This window comes from Ambystoma mexicanum, chromosome 2p (genome assembly GCF_040938575.1).
Source record: "Ambystoma mexicanum isolate Mex_15411 chromosome 2p, UKY_AmexF1_1, whole genome shotgun sequence".
NCBI lineage: Eukaryota > Metazoa > Chordata > Amphibia > Caudata > Ambystomatidae > Ambystoma > Ambystoma mexicanum.
In genome coordinates, this window is record NC_090923.1 from 880,608,819 (window position 1) to 880,630,165 (window position 21,347).

The window sequence follows — 21,347 nt, forward strand, 5'->3', positions numbered from 1 at the left end:
CTGAAATCCTAGTTTGCAGGGAAACAGCACTCCTCCCCCAACCGATTCCATGGCCTCAACCCCTAGGACAAGCACCGGCAACCTCCAATGTGGTAAAAAACCTGGGATGCACATTGGAATCAGACCTATCCCTCACCCAACACACCACTAACGTATCTAAAACCTGCTTCTTCCATCTACGGATTCTCAGGCGCATCTTCCCTTAGCTTTCCCCACAGTTTTTCGGGCATCAACTCATTATCCTGTCACGCCTAGATTACCTAACCTGCCCCTGCCTAGGCGCTCCGGCATCTCAACTAAAGAAACTCCAAAGAATCCAAAACGCAGCAGCACGCCTGCTCATTAATCTACCTGCCAGAGAACACATCAGCCCTACATTAAAAGTCCTCCATTGGCTGCTGAATGGTCAACATACTACCTTTAAAGCCATGTGCATCACCCACCGTGCCATCCACAACACTAGAGCAGAATTCCTTCGAGACAAAATCGTTCCATACCAGCCCTCAAGGAATCTCAGATCTCAAACAGCATTTCGCCTAGTGGTCCCACCTCAACTCCTCCAGGCTGGGCAGATCCCCCTTCTCCGTCCAAGCGCCAATCATTTGGAACTCCCTACCCTTAAACATTTGCAACACTGAAAACCACCTGAAATTCAGAAAGGCCCTAAAATCCTGGCTCTTCCGATCATATTCCCCCTGAATCCTCCCCCCTCAGAACCACATTGCTGAACCCAACATTCCCTTACACCAATTACAACAGAGGCCGGCAGCATTCGCAATGACTCACCTGACATACTGTCGCCCCCAGGAACAACATTCCTCACCTAACAAATACACCCAGGAAGCCAGCAGCTTTCGCTGTGGCACACAGCAATACTCACACCCTCACCACCTAGACCCACACACCAAGACCATGAATAATGAGACCATGCCGTCAGCACTGGACAAAGATCGCTCCAGCCGAACAATTTCGAAGCCTATGGTATGTATACCTAACACCACCTCTGTGGACACAGGGCTGCAGGCACGGCCAAACATCCATGCACTGTAGAATACAGCTATGGCTATGCTCACCGGGTCTAGCAGCGCACATAGGTGTCCCCACTGAAATACCCAACATACCTCAACACCTCTGCCACTAGCATACAGCAACTACCAACGAAAAGATATTCAGTATAGCTGGCCACACATCGACACTCTCAGCAATAGCACCATCGCAAAACACCAACAGCGTCCACCCACATGCCTGACCTTTTTGGGCCGCAAGTCTTAGTCCGGCAAAAACGCACACATGCATCTCCTAGTCTAAAACTCTTCCAAAAAAAATACTGTCACTGAGGGTGTTCCAACCACAAAACGCACTGAGGCCATAAAATGACGAAAGAGCGCTATATAGATAACCAAATACAATACAATATTTTAGGAAACCCCAATTCCACTGCAAGGTCAAAGGGTGTTTATTTTTGTTTTTTTCAACTACCTTCAAATACTGTTCATGAGCCGACATATGAGTTTACCTCCTTTGGGCTTCACCATTCACAGCATGACAGGATGAATTTAGCTATGAAACAAAACAGAGGCCAGGAGAGGACTCTGTATCAGCAGTGGTGGCAAAACACATGAAAAAATGGGGGTGTAGTACCCCAAACAATGGGAAGGCAAAATAAGTAGAAAAATACAATCTTTAATGAAAAAATATTAAAAAGGCACCATGTGTGAATTAATATAACACAAAGATACACACAGTTGCAGAGACTTCAGAGATTATACAACTAATGTGCAGATAGAAACAACCTGTGAATAAAGTGCTATTGTGACTCGGTACTAAGAGCTAGAACTGGCTGGTTACATAACTTCAAGATAGGCTGGTCGGTACATTAATATATTGCATAGGGTTTAGTTATTCAATGTAGTACCAAAGAATTATACATGTGCACTTGCTGTCAGCACTGGCCGATGCTGGACATTTTCCAGTTAATTAATCAAAAAAATGGTGAACATTCCCCAGGAGCAGGTAGGAAAAGTCAATGTGTTCTTGGGATCTGAAATGAGATGCCCCAAGTACGCTCTATGGTAGAGCACATATCTCTCTCAACACTTGGATTTTCCACACTACAAGATACAAAAAAAGACAAATTAATAGCCATTAATGTTTTAATTCTTAAAAAGGGGAACTTCTAGCCTCTCGTCAGACCCAGGGGCGGCATTAATATTCACCAAGATTACCTCTGGGGGACTGTGCTAGGGTTCTCTTCAAATAGGCACAGGGAGACGGTCACTTGGTTCCAAAATGTGACTGTGCATCTGTGAATACACCAAAGAACTAGTTACTCTTACCTTGTAACGTTCTTTCGATGGGATGTTCCTCCGACGTATTCCTTATCTTAGATAGAAATCCTTCAGCTTTGCTGGCCTCGGAAAATTTTTTCGCCAGAGGGCGCTGCGCGTCGATGATCGCCGAGTCGATGACCCTCGACGGCCTCCGTGCCGACGTCGACGTCATCCTGCCTATAAAGGCCGCGCGCAGCGTCCGTTGCTCAGTTCCGTTTTGTAGTCCCCAGTAATGTTTTTGGATTAGACTAATCACCTTGAAGGAGCATAGGCTGCAAACCCACAGGAAGTCATACTGCGGGGATGGATGGGAGGGTCGATAAGGAATACGTCGGAGGAACATCCCATCGAAAGAACGTTACAAGGTAAGAGTAACTAGTTCTTCGAAGGGATTGTGTCCTCCGACGTATTCCTTATCTTAGATAGACTCCCATAGCAGTGGTATTGTGACTGGAGGCGGGAGTAATAAAAGTTATGTTACCCTTCCAGAATGGACAGAGTGTAACACAGCCTTGCCGAATCTAGTTTCTTGACTAGAGGAGGAATCCAGGCTATAGAATTTGGTAAATGTATGTGCGGACGACCATGTGGCAGCCGCACATATATCTCGAATTGGCACCCCTCTTTGAAGGGCTGAGGATGTTGCGATACCCCTGGTAGAATGAGCCCTTAGATTTTGAGGAGGCTCCTTTCCTGCCAATTTGTAGCACTCCAGAATGGCTAAAATAATCCATCTGGAGATGGTTTGTTTTGTTATTGGAAGGCCCAACTTATGTCCTGCATAACCTACAAAGAGTTGGTCTGCTTGTCTGATCTTAGCCAATCTGCTGATATAGAAGCTCAAGGCTCGCTTAGGGTCCAGCCTGTGCAGTCTCTCTTCCTCCTTCCCCGGATGAGGAGGAGGGTAGAAAGAAGGTAATATAATCTTCTGAGTGATGTGAAACTCCGAGACTACCTTCGGGAGGAAGTTAGGCTTCACCTGAAGAACAACTTTGTCCTTGTAAAAGATTGTATGTGGAGGTTTACACGATAAGGCTTGCAACTCGCTAACCCTTCTAGCAGATGTCAATGCTATTAGCAAAACAGTTTTGAGGGTGAGAAGCTTCAATGAACAAGAGTGTAGTGGTTCAAAAGGGGCACCCTTTAGGAAGTTTAAAATTAGGTTTAAATCCCATAAGGGAACTTGAAAAGGTTTCGGGGGATAAACATTAGTTAATCCTTTTAGGTATTGTATTACCAATGGAATTTTGAAGTATGAAGGCTCCTCTGCAGTGCGCTTAAAGATTGATAGCGCTGCGAGATAGCCCTTAATTGTGCCAACCTGTAGGCCTGAATTAGCCAGGTAAAGTAAGAATGACAACACCATAGGTGTACCACAAGAAAAGGGTTCAATATTCTTTTCTCTGCACCAGCTGCAAAATTTGTTCCAACGGCAGCGGTATAGAGTTTTAGTTGCCGGCCTTCTGGCCGAAAGCAACACCTCCATAACATCATCCGGAAGGTCCCAATCCTTGTACCTCAACCTTTCAGACACCAAGCGTGAAGGTTGAGGGTCTTGATGGCTGGATGGAGAACCTGACCTTCCTTCTGCGAGAGAAGATCCTCTCTGTATGGCAGTCGAATTGGAGGGCAGATGGACATGTCGAGAAGGTCCGGGTACCACGTTCTCCTGGCCCAATCCGGGGCAATTAGGATCATGGTCTTCCGAAACCTTCTCAACCTCCTGATCATTTGAGGAATGACAGGGACCGGAGGGAACGCGTACAGAAGTGGGAACTCCCAGTCCACTACGAACGCATCTCCTAGAGCTCCTCTCGGGGGAAATTCCCTTGAGCAAAATCTGTCGCACTTCCTGTTGATACTGGTGGCGAACAGATCCACTTGAGGGGTTCCCCAAAGGGCGAAGATCTCTTGAAGGACTTCCTGAGCTATCTCCCACTCGTGAGAGACTGTGCTCTGCCTGCTCAGAGCGTCCGCTGTCAAGTTCTTCTCTCCGGCTAGGTGAATTGCCGATAGAGAGATTCCTTCCTGAATTGCCCAAAACCAGAGCTGCATCGCCTCTCTGCACAGTGGTAGTGAGCCTACGCCTCCTCTTTTGTTGAGGTAGTGCATGGCCACTGTATTGTCCGTCATTATTAGGACGTTTCTTCCCCGTACAGACGGCAGAAAAGCCTTCAGCGCTAGTCTGATGGCTCTCAGCTCCAACAGGTTGATATGTAGTCTGGACTCCGATGGAGACCAACGACCGCTGATGGTCAAGTCGTTGGCGTGAGCTCCCCACCCCGTGAGTGAGGCATCCGTGACTACTGTTATCTCCGGCCATGGTTGCCAAAACATTTCTCCTTTCAGGATGTTCTCCCGACAGGCCCACCACTGAAGGTCTCGGGCTACTTTGACCGGGATCCGAAGGAGATCTGTCATCCTTCCTGAGAACTGTGACCACTGAGTTCTCAGTGCCCACTGGAGGGATCTCATTCTCAGGCGAGCCTCCGGCACGAGGAATATGCAGGATGCCATGAGGCCTAGCAACCTCAGAAAGTCGTAGGCTGGGAGATATTGGGCATTCTGAAATCTGATGACCATCTGCAGAATATCTCGAGCCCTCACCTCTGGTGGCAAGGCTTTTCCCAGGGAAGTGTCCAGGACTGCTCCAATGAATTGGAGTCTCTGTGATGGTATCATCTGTGACTTCTTTAAATTGAGGGAGAAGCCCAGCTTGTGAAGGAAGTGGCAAACATAATCTAGTTGTCTCTGAGCCTGTTCCGAAGATACAGCTCTGATCAACCAATCGTCTAGGTAAGGGTAGACATGAATCCCTTCCCTCCTTAGACTTGCAGCCACAACCGACATTAGCTTGGTAAAGACCCTCGGGGCGGAGGTTAGCCCAAATGGCAGAACTCGAAATTGATAATGAGAGCTGCCAATTGCGAACCTCAGGTATCTCCTGTGCCTGGGATGGATCGGCACATGGAAATAAGCGTCCTGGAGGTCTAGAGATACCAACCAGTCCTGAAGCTGGAGGGCCTGAAGGATCTGAGAGAGAGTCACCATCTTGAACTTGTCCTTTCGGAGGAATTTGTTCAATTCCCGTAAGTCTAAGATGGGTCTCAGTCCTCCGTCCTTCTTCGGTATTATGAAGTAGGGGGGAGTACCAACCCTTGTTCCTTTCCGCTACAGGTACCAGTTCTATGGCACCTTTCTCTAGCAGGTCTAAAACCTCCTGCAAGAGGAGCGGATCTGGAAGCTTCAAAGGGTTGTTCCCCGGTGGATGACTCTGAGGGATATGTAGGAAGGGCAGGCAGTAACCTTGGGCCACTGTCTCCAGAGCCCAAGCATCTGACGTAATAGCCTGCCATTCCGTCAGATGGTGAGTTAACCTGCCCCCTACTGGTGTTCTGTGAGGGGAGACCTCAGAGTGGTTTTGAAGCGGCTGATGCAGTTGCCGAAGGTAAAGTGGCTCCTGCTCCTGCGGGTGCGGCTTTCTTTCCCCTACCCCGTCCACCACGGGTAAATCTTCCTTGGCCTCTTTGAGCCGGTCGTCCCCTGCCCCTTCCATATGAGGAATAGTAACGAAAGGACCGTCCTCTCCACGATGATCCCGAAGGACGAAAGGTATTCTGACGGATAGCAGCTCCCAATGACTTGGCTGCTGCCTTGGACGTTTGCAGTTTCTCCAAACTGTCATCCGCCTTCTTTCCAAAGAGGGTAGAACCGTCAAAGGGCATATTCAAAAGCCTGGTCTGCACGTCAGAGGCAAAACCAGACTTCCTCAACCACGCATGCCTGCGGATTGTGGTACTTGCCGCCATGGCCCTGCTGATACTGTCAGCAGAATCTAGGCCAGTTTGTAGGGTCTCGCACATCGCATCTTTACCATCCCTGATGATGTTTAAAAATGCGTCCCTTTCCTCTCCTTCTTGGAGGCAGTCAGCCGCTGATGAAGCGCACTCCCAAAGGGTGTGGCTGAACCTAGCGAGCGTACAGGTCGCGTTAATAGACTTTAACGCCATGCTACAGGCAGAAAAAACCTTCTTAGCCATGGCATCATACTTTTTGTCATCCCTATCCTGCGGAGCAGTGGGGTATGCAGATGTGCTGCCTGATGAGGTTGCAGCCTGTACAACCAAGCTCTCAGGAGTAGGGTGTTTTGACAAATATTCAGGGTCAGAACTAGCCACCCTGTATTTTGTTGACAGTTTTTTATTTACTGCCGGGATAATTTCTGGCGTTTCCCAGTTTGTCAAAATCCTTCTCTGTAGAGCAGAGTGAAATGGAACCACAGGATCCTCCTGTGGGCCCTTGTCCAGTATGTCAGTGAGGTCATCCTGCTGAAAGGCAGGAGAAGGTGCAGACCAACCCATAAATTCTATGATTCTAGACATCAGAGCTCTATATGGAGTCTCCGCATGTTCTCCTGGGTCTGGTTTGATAAATTCTGCTTCAGGAGAAGTGTCCAAGCCACTAGCTTCCTGAAGTGCATCCTGAAGATTTTTTAATCTTCCTTCCTCAGAGGCGAAAGTCTCTGGCTCTGGTGATGTGGTCCTCTGTAAATCAATATCTTGGTCTGAATCCTCCCTTTCCTCAAAAATCGAGGTTAAAGGGGGATACATTGGTTTTTGGAATGGTATAAACCCCATTTCCAATGCAGAAGGAGCCATCATCACAGGCCTTGAAAACGTCGATGTCGTCGACACCGACGTGAAAGTACTCGAAGGCGCCGTGAAAAGCGTCGAGAAATGTGTACTAGGCCTCGAAGAACTCGAAAGGATCGGAGTCCTGCTCGAGAACGACGTCGACGTTCTCGGCGTCGAGTCGGAGGTCTTTTGTCTAACCGTTGGCTGTGGAGTAGCCGCGGTTCTTTCCTTCACCGGCGTCGATATCGGCGTCGACGTCGGCGTCGACTCGATCGACTGATGCGCCGATGAATCCTTCGACAACGGCGTCGATGGCGCCGACCTCTGTTTCGAAGGAGTTTTCGACGATGGCGTCGATGATGCTTTATCTCCCGATGGCTCGAGGCGCTTTCGGGTTGACTTTTCCGCCGGGTACTGCGACTCGCGGCGTTTAGATTTTTTGGGTTTTTTACCCGGGGTATCACCCTCAGCTGTCTTCGAGGGGGACGAGGCCGCTTTCTCGAAGACGCTTAGCATCTTTTTCCTGAATTCCTCCCACTCAGCTTGCGAGCTGCGTTTTGTGGGGCAATGAACTCTCTCAGGAGAACTCGACGAAGATGACGAAGGGGATCTCCTACGTCTCTTCTTCGAGTGTCTCGATGTCGACGAGTGGTGGGAGCCACTTCGTGATCTAGATCGAGAGTGTTTTTTATGGTGAGGAGACGAACGTCTCGACTCTACCGAAGAAGCTTTCGAGGAAGTTAAAGTTGACCTACCTCTCTCGAGCTTCCCCCTACGCTCCTTCAAGGCTTTCGCCGTCATGGAAAGGCATTCCTCACACTCCGAACTCTGGTGCGTGATTCCCAGACACCACAAACAGACCCTGTGAGGGTCCGTCAACGACATTTTCTTCCCGCAGTCTCGGCACTTTTTGAAACCGGACCGAGGGGTCGTCGGGTCGGAGGAGGATGCCATCGATATCGATGGTAAATAGTAGTTATTATATACGTTATCTTGACGAGAACTGAGCAACGGTGTTCCGAGGCACAACGAAGCGCGGAAAAACGGAACTGAGCAACGGACGCTGCGCGCGGCCTTTATAGGCAGGATGACGTCGACGTCGGCACGGAGGCCGTCGAGGGTCATCGACTCGGCGATCATCGACGCGCAGCGCCCTCTGGCGAAAAAATTTTCCGAGGCCAGCAAAGCTGAAGGATTTCTATCTAAGATAAGGAATACGTCGGAGGACACAATCCCTTCGAAAGTAGTGTCTGAAACACACTTTATAATTCATAATGCAACATAACAGCCGTTTGCTAAAAAGCACAGGGTCACCAGTGGGTACAGTCTGAGATGTACTCACGTAGTAGCTCAGAAGCTACTAGTCCACACTTGGCTTTATCAAAATGGGAACAGAATTCCTGCACAGGGAATGGCTAAATAGCAAGGTCTCTGTTTTAAGCTGTAAAAATGAGTGATGATGCTATATTAGGTGTGAATTGAATTCAAAGTTGTTAAAGTTATAAGACAACAATTAGGAAAAAGCTTACCTTGTGCTTATAATGTATTAGTATGCACGTGTGAGCGTTAAATAATGTGACAACCCTGGTTGCGTATTAACAATAAAGATACATCTGTTTTTTAGTTTGGAAAACGTGGTCCGGTACTGTAAATAAATCAATTTTTGAACACGTTGCTGAGGGCTATTGGAAGTTACGAAAATGAGCTTAAAGAAAACAGAGCGCTTACCTCTAACCGCTGGTCAAGCAAAAACATCTGTGGGCATTGTGCTAGTGACCTACACGTGTCACTTAGCAACCGAGGAAGTGCAGAAAGTCGGTCCGTGTGATCTATAGTAGAAAAGGCAGAGAAACACAAGCCCAATTAGTGAGCTCTTTGGCACGCTATTGTCGGATTTAAAATTAGGTTTATAGCATCAGCTTTAGCGGTCTCAAGGGCGAGTCATGAACATGAATAAGATGTTCAATTTTAACCATTATGAAGGATGGCATATGTTTCTTTGGGTAATTCATGGACTTGGTGAAATGGGACCCTTATGCAGCACATTTTAATATTGTACAGTTCCATATTCATTGATTATTGCTTACTTTTGTGCCACACTAATATAAGCAACAGCAGCTTCTCCTCAACCTCCCTAGACGCGAGACCGACTCGCTGTGTGAGAGACACTGCCGGACGAGTGAGTTTCCTAGCATTTCTTTTCTTACAGATCGCCTCTAGAGCAGAGAATAAGGCTCGTGGGAAGCTACGCCCTGCTATACACTATCCGACACTAGCGTACTAAAGCGCTCACTAATGTTTATCTGCCTTTTCTACTATAGATCAAACTGAGCAACTGTCCACGCTTCCTTGTTTGCTAAGCAACACGTTGAAGTCGCTAGCAGAACGCCTGCAGATGTTTTTGCATGACCAGCAGTCAGACAACTCCCAATAGCCCAGAGCAATCCGTAAAAAAATTATATTGTCCGATTTTTCTTTTTCTTTTTACAGTAACAGACCACATTTTTCAACCTGAAAAACAGATACATCTTCCTTGTTCATACATGACCAGGGTTGTCGCATTCTTTAACGCTCGGGCGTGCATACTTATACATTATTAGCGTGAGGTAAGCTTTTTCCTACTTGGTGGCTTAAAACTAACAACTCCGAATTCAATTTACACCTAATATAACATCTTTACAGCTTAAAACACAAACACAGACCTTGCTACTCAGCAGTTCCCTGTGAAGGAATTCTGTGCCCATTTTCATAAAAATCAGGTGTGGACTACTAGCTTCTATGAGAATATGCTACTGGTAAGTACATCTTGGAATGTACCCACTGGTGACTCCCTTGCAGTTTAGCACAGGAGTTTTGTTGCATTATGAATTCTGGCCAGTGGCATGCAAATGTGGCCTCATCGAGATTATACATACTATTATGATGCAGCCAGTGCTATACTGGCTGGGGATTTGGGGCAATAAAGCCTTTATTCTGTTTAGGAACGGTTTGGAGGAGCTGCTCTCATTGCCAGGTGGTAGGAAACTTTCTAGGTGTAGGCATATAAGAACCATGCTTTTAAACATTGGGCTGGGGGACCTATGGAGTGGCCCCACAAGGTTGGGTAGAGCCTACAAGGTGGTGGTCGAGAATAAATGTAGGTAGTGGCCTTGGAGTTTGATGGTTGATAATTGCCTAATGGGGAAATGAGATCGGGCTTATTTGCAGCTTAAGGACGTCTGTGGGTCGGAGGTAAATCTGGACCTCCAGATGGTTGGGAACAGTGCTCCAGATAAGATTTTGAGGTGGGAGCATTTTACGCAAGATTTTTCAAATTAGAGAGTAAATGCAATTTCAAGAGAGTAAAAAGTTGTTCTCCTCTGCAAGAGAGTAAAACGTATCCAACATACACCCAATGCATATGTAAAATCAGACCAATAGCTGTAGATCAAAGTGGTCTGGCTTGGCTTTAACCATTGTATTACAGTTGTGGAAAATATTCTGCATAAAATAACTTAAGTACCTGGTACTTGCAAAGCTCCATTTTCAAAATTCTAGAGCCTAGAAACTCTGTTAAGAACTACTATAGATGGAGACTGATGTATTGTCTGCAGAGGGAGTGTGAGCAGGCAATTGTTGGCATATGATTTTCTTACAGGAACTTGCACACATAATCTAAGCAGAAGTCACAAACTGCTAATCTACCTTTCCCGCTGTCTGCTGCAGGAAATTAATGTGGATCGCCAGACACTAGTTAGCAATATCACTTCAAATAACCAAAAAGTGCATGCAAGCGGAATTGCATTATGGTAGGCATATTTATAGTTTTACTGGTTTATTGTTTGTGTACAAAGCCAAAAAACATAATTCTGGCAATTACAGTTAGGAAGAAATGCAGGCAAGTGCATAAATTGAAGACTGGCCCCAAAGACCTGCTTGAAATTAAAAAGCTGGTTTGAAAGTTTCGATTAGGCATACTCCCATTGGCCCATGGGTCTGCCAAGTGGAAGAGTCGGTCCTGTTCCTCGTCCCTATGCCCTCTCTGTGGCAAGGGGCACGGGCATGAGGCACATCTCTTTTGTAGTGCCCGTTGCCAGGCAAGGGGGCTCACCCCGGTATGCAGCCAACTAGCCCAGCTCTCAATCCAGTCAGCAATCTGAGTCTTGAAATGTTGTACCCAACCTACATATGTATTAGCAGTAGCAAAATGGTTAAGATCTGCATTTAATAAGACAATGTTAGAGGCTAGAATAGGTACTATTTTGACAGAGCAGTAAGTTGTGTAAGGATGCCTGTCCGTGTGTGTGAAATACTAAGGTATGGATCAATATAAAATATTTGTTTTATTATTGTACATATACTCTGGATTATGATTTTATGCCCTCAAGAATGATGTGGATATTAATGTGAACTTTGTTTTTAATGTTTTGTATTGTGAAAATGGTTCTTTAATGGAGATTCATTTTCCGAATAAAGTTAATGATGATGAATTAGAAAGAGTTCTCAGACATTACTTTTGTTGTGTTCACAGATGCACAATCAAATTTTGGACCGAAGCAATAGTCTCCATGTGCCTATTTGAAGAGAACCATACCACAGTCCCCCAGAGGTAATCTTATTGAATATTAATGCCGACCCTGGGTCTGATGGGGGGAGGGGGTTGCAAGTTGCGCCTTTAAGACTTATAGCATTAATGGTTGTCTTTTGGTTTCTTTCAGTGTCGAAAATCCAAGTGTTGCGAGACACACATGCTCTACGCTAAAAACCCTATGCAATCCGATATTAAAATTACAGAGCAGCCTGTTAAGTAGTATAATGAGCCCAGGGCTCCTCTGTAGCAAGGCCCCGGCCCCCGTACCTACCTTACAAGAACACACAGAGACCGGTCTGCATGCTACAGAGTCCAGGCCGCAACTGACGGCACAGGCTCCCTTTATTCACCCTCGCATGCGCGATTCACTTCGTAACATCCCTCCTTTTCCCATAACAAACAAACTCAAACAGTGGAATGACCAACAAAATGTCAACAGGACACAGTGAAAACAATTACACACAACTTTGTGGAGGCCCAGCTTGGGCCCTTACCGTCCCTTCTGGCCCGTTACGTTACAGAGTCCAGAATATAGTCTTTGAAACAGGCCTTCCCGGCAGGGAGCTCGCCCCGCCTCTCTGCATACATCCCGAAGAGTCTCCAGCGGCACTGGGTCCCCAGGGTCATCTTCAAACTCAGGCGCCGTGCTGCAGGCATGGATGGACAGCCCACCACCCGGATGTTCGTCGGGGCAGTCTCCGGGGTCCACTTTCTTGAAGAAGAAAGAGTTCCTTGTGACAGTTCTGCTTTGGTCCAACATCGTCACCATGGAGCCTTTGACGCAAGTAATTGCCATGGGCTTGGGCTCGTAGTTGAGGGACAGCTTCACCTCGTGATGCCGGGTGCGCACAAGGACGGTGTCCCCTACTTCGGTGTTCACCGGCCTGAGAGTCCTCCGGATGTTCTCCCGCTCATTGCGCTCCCTCCTGGCCTCCAGGGTCTCCTGGTTATCAATGACAGCGGGGTCCGATCTGCCAGCTCTGGCAGTAGGCCCCATGGGCACCAGCTGAACAAGGCTTCAGCTGGAGCCACCCCGGTGGATTGGTGGGGTGTGGCTCGATATCCTCAGAGGAACTGGTATAGATTTTGCTGCAGTTCCCACCTTTGGCCATGCGTTTTGAAATACCTTGTTGAGGGTCCGCATAAAAACTTTGCACCTCACCATTAGCATGGGCCCAGCTCGGGATGGCCTTCCAGTGGGCGACGCCGCATTCCTCCATGAATGCATCAAACCGGCGTCCCAGGAACGGGGGACCATTATCTAAACACAGTTCTTTCGGAAACCCATGGGTGGCAAAGATTTTCTCCAGCGCCTGGATGGGGTAATTGCTGGATGCGGATTCTACCAGTTCCACCTCTGGGTAGCGGGACCACTGATCCATGACAACTAGGAAGTGCACACCCCGCCCGGTGGACCCAGAGTCCGCATGCACCGTCACCCAGGGCTGGTCTCTCCTGTCCATCGACTCGATGTAGGGCTCCAGAGATACTGGCGCGGCTGCTCGACACCAAACACTGTTGTACGTGTTCATCCACCCTTCTTTCTAGGTCCAGAAACCAGACCTTGGCTCTTAGGCGTGCTTTGGTCTTGGCCGTACCCTGGTGGCCCCTATGAGCGAGCTCTACTACACGGTCCGCCAACACACGCGGAACCACCATCTGCTTGCCCCTCAGTAATAGCTCTTCATCGGATGCCAATCGTTTGTGACGTATTAACCTCAGTGCCTGCAAGTCATGCTCCGCCTACGTCCCTCCTCGGGACAGGTCTTATTGGAGCCTCTTCCAGTCCCCACGCCCCATGGCGGACTGAACAAGCTGGAAATACTCATCTGCCCGCGAGGCTTCCGCCACTTCCTCCAGTGTCAGTCCAATGGGCAGGGCTGCCTCGACCACCTGCCGAACCGCTTGGCACAGTCCCCTCCTGACTGGCCTGTGTGTCTGTGCATCACCAGCCCTGGGATGGCGTGACAGATAGTCTGCAGGGTTGTTCAAGCCTGTACTGTAGCTTCAATGATGCCCCCATCATGATGGAAATCAGGGGCTTGTGGGCTGCGACAACCGACATGGGTTTTCTCAGTATGTATAGCCTAAAGTGTTAACAGCCCCACACAATGGCCAGTGCTTCCTGCTCTATCTGGGAATACCGCTGCTCAGTATCGGTGAGAGCCTTGCTCGCATAAGCTATGAGCCGCATCTGCCCTTGAGAGTCCGGCTGAAGTACCACCCCCAGTCCCACCGGGCTGGCATCCACAACCAGTTCAGATTCTTTCTTGGAGTCAAATAACTCCATTGTCTCCTCCCCGGTGAGCGCTGCCTAGATGGTGTCGAACGTCTTCTGTTCAACCGCTGACCATGTCCAGGCAGTGTCCTTTTTGGTGAAGGCCCGAAGCGGTTCCGAGAGGTAGGCCAGGTTCTTGAGATGAACCTCCAGCAGTAGTTCACCATCCCCAGAAAAATGCGCACCTCGGACGGATTGTCTGGTGCTCTGACCTTTTTAATGTCCTTAACCATTTGGGGGTCCAGTGAGATTCCTTCTGCATGAAAGATGAATCCAAAGAACTCAATACTATTTTTCAAGAATTCGCATTTCTCACGATGCAAGGTGAGGCCAAGGTCGCGAATCCTGTCCAGCGCATTCTCCAGCCTGGCCAAATGTTCTCTTTCCGTGGAGGCATACACCAAAATGTCACTCAGATTGATCACCTAGGCCAGCTCGGACAAAGCAACCCTGATCACATTTTGAAATACCTCAGCGGCTGAGGATATTCCAAAACTCAGCCTCTTCTATTGATACAGACCGTTATGGTAAAGGTAGTAATATAAAGGGAGTCTGGATGTAGTTCAAGCTGGTGGTAACCAGAACGCAGGTCTAGCTTTGAGAACACTTTGGCACCCTGTAGCTCCCCCACCACATCCAACGTTGGTGTTGCTCCCTTTTGATGGCCATGTTGGGCAACTTCATGTCCACGCAGAGGAACACGGCCCCAGGCTGTTTGGGCTTTGCTGCTACCACAATGGGAGACACCCAAGAGGTAGGCGAGCCACCCTCTCGAAGTCTAGGTCAATGAGATTCTGAAGCTCTTATTCCACCTGTGCCCTTAGATGAAAAGGAATGCACCAGTGCTTAAGCGCTGTCGGCCTCATGGATTCATCTATGTGCATGCGTATCGGTTCTCCTTTGAGCTTGCCCACACCCTCAAACAGTCCCACAAACGGCTCGGCGAGGCTATGGATGTCTGACTTGTACACCGATGGCGCGAAGTGCACCGTATTCAGAGCTTCAGACGCTGCGCAGCTCAGCAGCGAGTGCAGACTTACATCGGTCATGATGAACTTGGCCTTGAAGGATCGGTTGGCCTGCCTTACTAACGTTGTGAACACCCCTCAGAGAGGAATTGATGACTTCCCCCAAATGAGTATATCCCGGCTTTGGACTCCACCAACGCTGGCGGTCCTGGCAGTGCCTCAGTGTTGCAAGGCCATCACGCATAATTACACGCCTGTGTCAATGAGGACTGGGGTCAGAGTCTCACAAATGTCGACCTCACACATGGGCTGTCGGCACCTCGACAGCATCAATATTCGGGATGAAAAACACTTCCTCCTCCGCAATGTCCAGCTCCTTGATGTCTTGCTCAATAGCGGCCACGCTTCTCTGCTTGTGCGGGCCCCCGCTGTTCGCCTTGCTCTGGCCCCTTGAGACAGCCATGGGGTTGGCCGCCCGGCACATTCTGGCAAAATGGCCGGCGGTGCTACATCTTCCACACACCCTTGTCTTTGCGGAGCAATCACCCGAGTGCGGGAGGTCATACCCACACTTCTGACATTGTTGGGGAACCTCACCCTTCTGCAGTGGCTCGAATTTCCTTCGAGTCCATCTTGGACGCTGCGGCGCAGAGTTCGTATTGCACCCAATCGCGTACGCCTCCTCACTCCTACCGGTCTGAACCGTGGCGTCCATTCGAGCCACGACTGTCCGCCAGCTCATATGTTCTCCCCATGTCCAGAATCTGCATCAGAGTGAGCCCTGGCTCACGGAGCACTTGGCGACGCAGTTTGCCTGAACTGCAACTCTGAATGAGACGATTTTTCACCATGCCTTCCTAATTTTCCCACTGGCACATGCTTGCTAGGTGTCTCAGCCTCCTACAGAAACCGTCCAGCAACTCATCCTCCTGCCGCTTCTCCCCACACATCACAAAGCGGTCAAAGTCCCGGATGGCCAAGGGAAGAAAGTATTCTTTGAGGGCATCCTTGGCAGCTTCGTAGGGGACCGCCGGAGGATTCAGTGATTCGTATATATCCGATGGACCACCGAACCAGCAGCATACAGAAGGGTAGCTACCTTGTCATCCTCTGTCTCGCCGGTGGCCCCAAAGTACATATCGAGCTTCTTAATCCACAGCAGCCACTTGGGGCCCAGCTTCAAAGGAGGTCCAAACATGTCAAATTCTGGCATGGGAGCCAGCGTGCCTTGTTGTCGAGGTACAGGTCTGACAGGAGGCATCGCCCCAGGAGCAGGTGGTGCCACCGCCCCTTGACCATCGGTCGCCCATGGCTGCCAACCGCACAGGCACCCCTCACCCAAAAGAGGCCGCAAGTCAGCATCAGCACCGTAGTTGTCCGCACAGGTCCAGTGCGAGGCGAGAGTACCCTTCAACAGGATGTCCCAGGGCGATGACACCAGAAATGATTTACACCAGATGAGGCCAGCAAACCCACACAGGTGTTCATGCAGATCTCATGCAGAGGTGGGCAAGGATGGGAACACAGTTTAGAGGACACCACCAGGAAGACCGCAGCACCCAAACTGGCCACCCCACAGCACTGTCCTTGAAAGTGGGTGCCTCAAATGGCCCAACACTCCAAAATGATGCAAACGTCCGTAGAAACATAGCCAGTAGCAGATCAGAGCTGCAAGTGTTCCAGAAATTCTCAACCATCCAAAAATGTCCACCCCACAGCAAAATGTTCCTGAAGAAGTACACACAAGTAGACCAAATCTTCAAGATTGTTCACCAATGTTCATAAACATGAATTTAGACACAGCCATTAGTAGAAGATAGCTGTGAGGGTCCCAAAAAAAGTGCCTGTACAGCGCACAAGCAACCCATGAGGGGCCACCACCGTAGTAGTCCACAAAATGGCGGCTGCACGTGCACCGTGCGGGTGAAACGACTAGCGAGAGCCGAGAAAAATGCTCCGGAATCGATCGCTCGGTTTTAAGATGTATAATGAGCCCAGGTCTCCTCCGTAGCAAGGCCCCCCCGCACCCCCCCACCTTACAAGAACACACTGAGACAGGTCTGCATGCTACGGAGTCCCGGCTGCAACTGACGGCATAGGCTCACTTTATTATACAGCGCAAGACCCACACTCACTCTCGGATGCTTGTGGACGGAACACCGGGGGGACGCTTGCTTGTACTGTGACACTTTTGGTTCGAGCAGACATTTTCACCCACATTGATGTTCCCTTAGAGGAGCCACTCGTCCAAAGGTTCTTCCCAGGTTTACGGTTTACCTCACAGAGAGCCAATCAATCCAAGGCAGTCATCAAGGTTCCCAGAAAGGCTAAATATGACAAGGCGTGGCCGATGGCACCCGTAATGGCCACTCTTTGAGAGCCCTCTGGCACACCTTGATAAAACCGTGCCTATGCCCTAGCCCTGAATACGCATGGAGGTTCGAGCAATCTGTCCCGGAGAGGGAGTAATCAAACAACGAGCTTCAGGCCCAGCGCTGTTCTCTGGTCGTCTCAGCTCCCGGGGCAGTGATTGAGGTTAGAGCGTGTTCCCGGTGCACAGAGCCAGACCTTGGGTGCATGAGCAGCACTGTGGGCCTGGGCTCAGAGCCGCCACCCTGCCCCGGCAACACTGTAGGCAGCAGGAGACATGCCAGGAGTGAAAGAGGCCACCCAGCGCATCCACTCCTGAGCATGTGGAGATCAGAGGCGGTGAGGAAGTCCTTCGGGCCCCCACGAGCCATCTCCTGGAGAATGTGCATGGGCCCCCATGTGACGTCAGTCAAATAAAGTATATAAATTAATCTGGAGGCAACCGAGCAGCACCCAGAATCTACACAGTTCTCCGTGGTTACCAAAGCATTCAGTGTGATCAAGGCTCAATCAATCAGCCTAGGCTGATTATAGTGGAAGCCCCTCAGATTGAGTTTATGAAGGAAGCAATAAAGCAGGGAAAATCCTTGCCTGGAAGCTGAGAAGGAATAGCAGGCCTAAACAACTTGTACATATACAGAGGGACGCTGCCAGGAAGGTATATATTGGACAAAGAGAAATTCGGGAATTCGATAAATGCAATCACAGTATGTACTCATCCGAACGTTCCCGACCCAAACAAATCAACACATTTCTAGACGAGTGTCCACTTCCTCAAACCACAGCTGAACAGCAGTCTTCACTAAATATCGATATCACTAAATGGGAGATGATCCTAGCCACTGCCTCTTAAAATGGGGAAAGGCCCCAGAATTAAACACCCAAAAGAGGCCGCAAGTCAGCATCAGCACCGTAGTTGTCCGCACAGGTCCAGTGCGAGGCGAGAGTACCCTTCAACAGGATGTCCCAGGGCGATGACACCAGAAATGATTTACACCAGATGAGGCCAGCAAACCCACACAGGTGTTCATGCAGATCTCCAGCGGAGGTGGGCAAGGATGGGAACACAGTTTAGAGGACACCACCAGGAAGACCGCAGCACCCAAACTGGCCACCCCACAGCACTGTCCTTGAAAGTGGGTGCCTCAAATGGCCCAACACTCCAAAATGATGCAAACGTCCGTAGAAACATAGCCAGTAGCAGATCAGAGCTGCAAGTGTTCCAGAAATTCTCAACCATCCCAAAATGTCCACCCCACAGCAAAATGTTCCTGAAGAAGTACACACAAGTAGACCAAATCTTCAAGATTGTTCACCAATGTTCATAAACATGAATTTAGACACAGCCATTAGTAGAAGATAGCTGTGAGGGTCCCAAAAAAAGTGCCTGTACAGCGCACAAGCAACCCATGAGGGGCCACCACCGTAGTAGTCCACAAAATGGCGGCTGCACGTGCACCGCGCGGGTGAAACGACTAAAACTCCCTTTTACAAAGCTTACGCAGAAAAGCTCCTTCCACCATCTACACAGTGGATTTAATATCTGGCCATATGGAATCTCGGTCACAATGGGGTGGGAGAGTGGGGGGCAAAAATGTCCGATACCTACCTACGGCCCAATGTCAGTGCTAAATGCACATATTAACTTCTACGAAAAAATCTTCGCTAGCCGCTTAATTAAGGTACTCTTGCATTTGGAGGGTGCAGGGCAGTCTGTTTTCGTCATGGACAGGCGGGTGGGGGGTGAAGCAGATGGACGGAAGATAATAGGCCTGATAATATTGCACATAAAACAAATGCCCTTCATAATTTTAGCCCCGGAAGCAAAACTATACACATCTTCACTGCAAAAGTGTCAACGAATGGATTACGATCACAGGGTTTTAGCCTGTCCAGGGGTACCAGGCAGCGATGCACACTTTAACCCCTGCTTTTCGCCCTTCTGGCTGAACCTCTCGCCACAAACAACCAAGGATGAATCCATCAGAGGCATCACATAACGGGGGAGGAATGCCCATAAGATTCCCGAGGCCGAGTCTGCCATTCCCGTGCTGCTTCAATGTCAAGCGTACCAAGAAGCATCGGGTTTTAAAATAAATGTAGACTACTGCAAAGCATTGTATATGAACATGAGCTCAGAAATCGTTGCCAGACTGCGAGAGATCACTTCCTTTCAATGGGTCAAAAACAACATTGTTGGTTTCATACGCCACCTTTTATCAAGCCAACTATCGTAGGTTCTTCCACAACACATAAATCGGATCTTAATTCATGGCACACGTGTGCATTATCTTGGTTGGACAGGATTGCCTCAGAAAAAATTAGCATCCTGCCTAGACTACTGTGTGTCATATTCCATTACAAACCCTTAAAAAGCTACAGCAACATAGAACTGCTTTTGTCTGGCAGAATGTGTTGTATAGGGTCTCTAGTGCGAAATACATCCAGGTACAAAGGCAGACTCACTCTCTGAAAAAGAAAATTACCAATTAAGAATACTACAGGAGTAGGTTAATAAGATGATGGAAGCTGTTAGGACGAGGCGGTAACAGGCAGGCCCCTCAAGTACATGACCTGGCTGCCGAGATGAGATGGAGCCCTGAGCATGTAAGAATTCACAACCAGCAAAACGACCCTTTAGGGATGGTATAACTACTAGGCTAGGTTTGTCCTCTTACCAGTGTGTTGTTAAGCGCATTCATTTTGAAACACTAACTTCCAACCAGCCTCCAACGGGAAGGCATTCAGTAAATGGAGAACAGGAGGTTAATACTTGTCCACATGTTTAAACAGGGTCAAATCAGGTCCTTCAAGCCATGCAAGAAATCCTTTGCGATAGATGAATGAGAGCTCTTCCGTTATTAGCAGCTGAGACGACATTGAGCAAAAGCAATACATATATGCTGCCACATGAACCCCAAAAACATTTGAGAGAACTATTTTCTCCCCAAACAAGTATTCTGGACCAATATCAGGATAATACACCTGCTTAAGAGCCAGTCCCAATGAAGGCCTGCCATCCTACAACACAGGCTAGCACAAGACATATCAATGGTGCTCTCAAAGAAAAAAAGAAAGAAAAGAAATAAGCAGTACATGGAGAGGACTGCGTAAGGCCACCTCCAATGTGCAATACTCAAGAGAAATCATTTTAAATTCTTTGCTAGAGGTTGTCTCACTCCTAATGGGACAAAATACCTCCCTTCTTTATACCTCCCTTCTCGCTCCCGTCATCTCTTCCTTCAGCATTTTCCACCACTTCAACGCTGATGACACCCAACTCTTTCTCTCCTTCTCTTTCCCTCCTGACCTTCATCACTCCCTTTCTTCCTGCCTTACAGCTATAAAAAACTGGATGTCATCCCATTTTCTCTACCTTAACACAGACAAAATGGAAGTCCTCTTTCCTTCAAACACTCTTTCCCCTACCCCTCCTCCTATCCACTTTCCCACTTCCTATCTCCACCTCTGCTTGCAATCTTGGCATCCACTTCAACTTCTCCCTCTCCTTCTCCCACCACATTTCTCTCACCTCTCGTTCCTGTCGTCACCATCAACATCCGGTCCTCCTTCACCTTCCACACTTCTAAACTCTTAATCTCTTCCCTCATCTTCTCCCATCTCTTCTACTGTTCCTCTCTCCTCTTCGGAATCCCTGCCGCTCATATGACCCCCCTTCAAATCCATCTACCACTCCTCCATACATACTCTGCCTCCTCGGCCCTCGCGACCATTTCCTCCTCACTCTCTCAACTTGGCTGGCTTCCCTTCCCAACTTAAAATTTCAATTTCTCGGTTTGGTCTTCAAATCTCTCCATGACCTTGCTCCCCCCCCCCCATCTCTCTTCTCTCCTACACTCCCTCACTCCCTCTCGCTCTCTGGACCGGCAACCACTTTCTACTTACTGTACCGCCATCTCCTTGTGCTGCTTCTCGCTTCTGCTCCTTTCAGCTCGTGCCCCCCCTACATTGGAACTCCTTACCCCTCTCTACCCGCTCCACCCCCACATATATCTCCTTCCGCACCTCCTTGAAAGCCCTTCTCCACTCCCCCCTTGACCCCTACCTTCTCTCCTCCCATTTCCCGTCCCCTTACTTCCTCTCGACATTATATCACATAATTGAATCTTCCCCTTCCCTTCTCTACTCCCTCTCCCTTCCTTCCTATTTTTCCCTCATCTCCGATATCCAAGGAAA

At 48.8% G+C, this 21,347-nt stretch overlaps 1 protein-coding gene across 4 annotated transcripts in view; it reads right to left on the reverse strand.

The window, feature by feature from the left end:
• ARHGAP35 (Rho GTPase activating protein 35) overlaps positions 1 to 21,347 on the reverse strand; it is an 849,836-nt gene that overhangs the window by 749,525 nt on the left and 78,964 nt on the right. For 2 of the 4 annotated variants that reach the window (XM_069644572.1, XM_069644577.1), the window contains exon 2: positions 8,693 to 8,793. The exons of 1 other annotated variant lie outside the window; for it this stretch is intronic. The gene's annotated coding sequence lies outside the window, so the exon portion shown is untranslated. Of the gene's footprint in view, positions 1 to 2,225; positions 2,304 to 8,692; positions 8,794 to 21,347 lie in introns of all 4 variants that reach the window. One more of the 4 variants, XM_069644575.1, reaches the window with a different exon arrangement.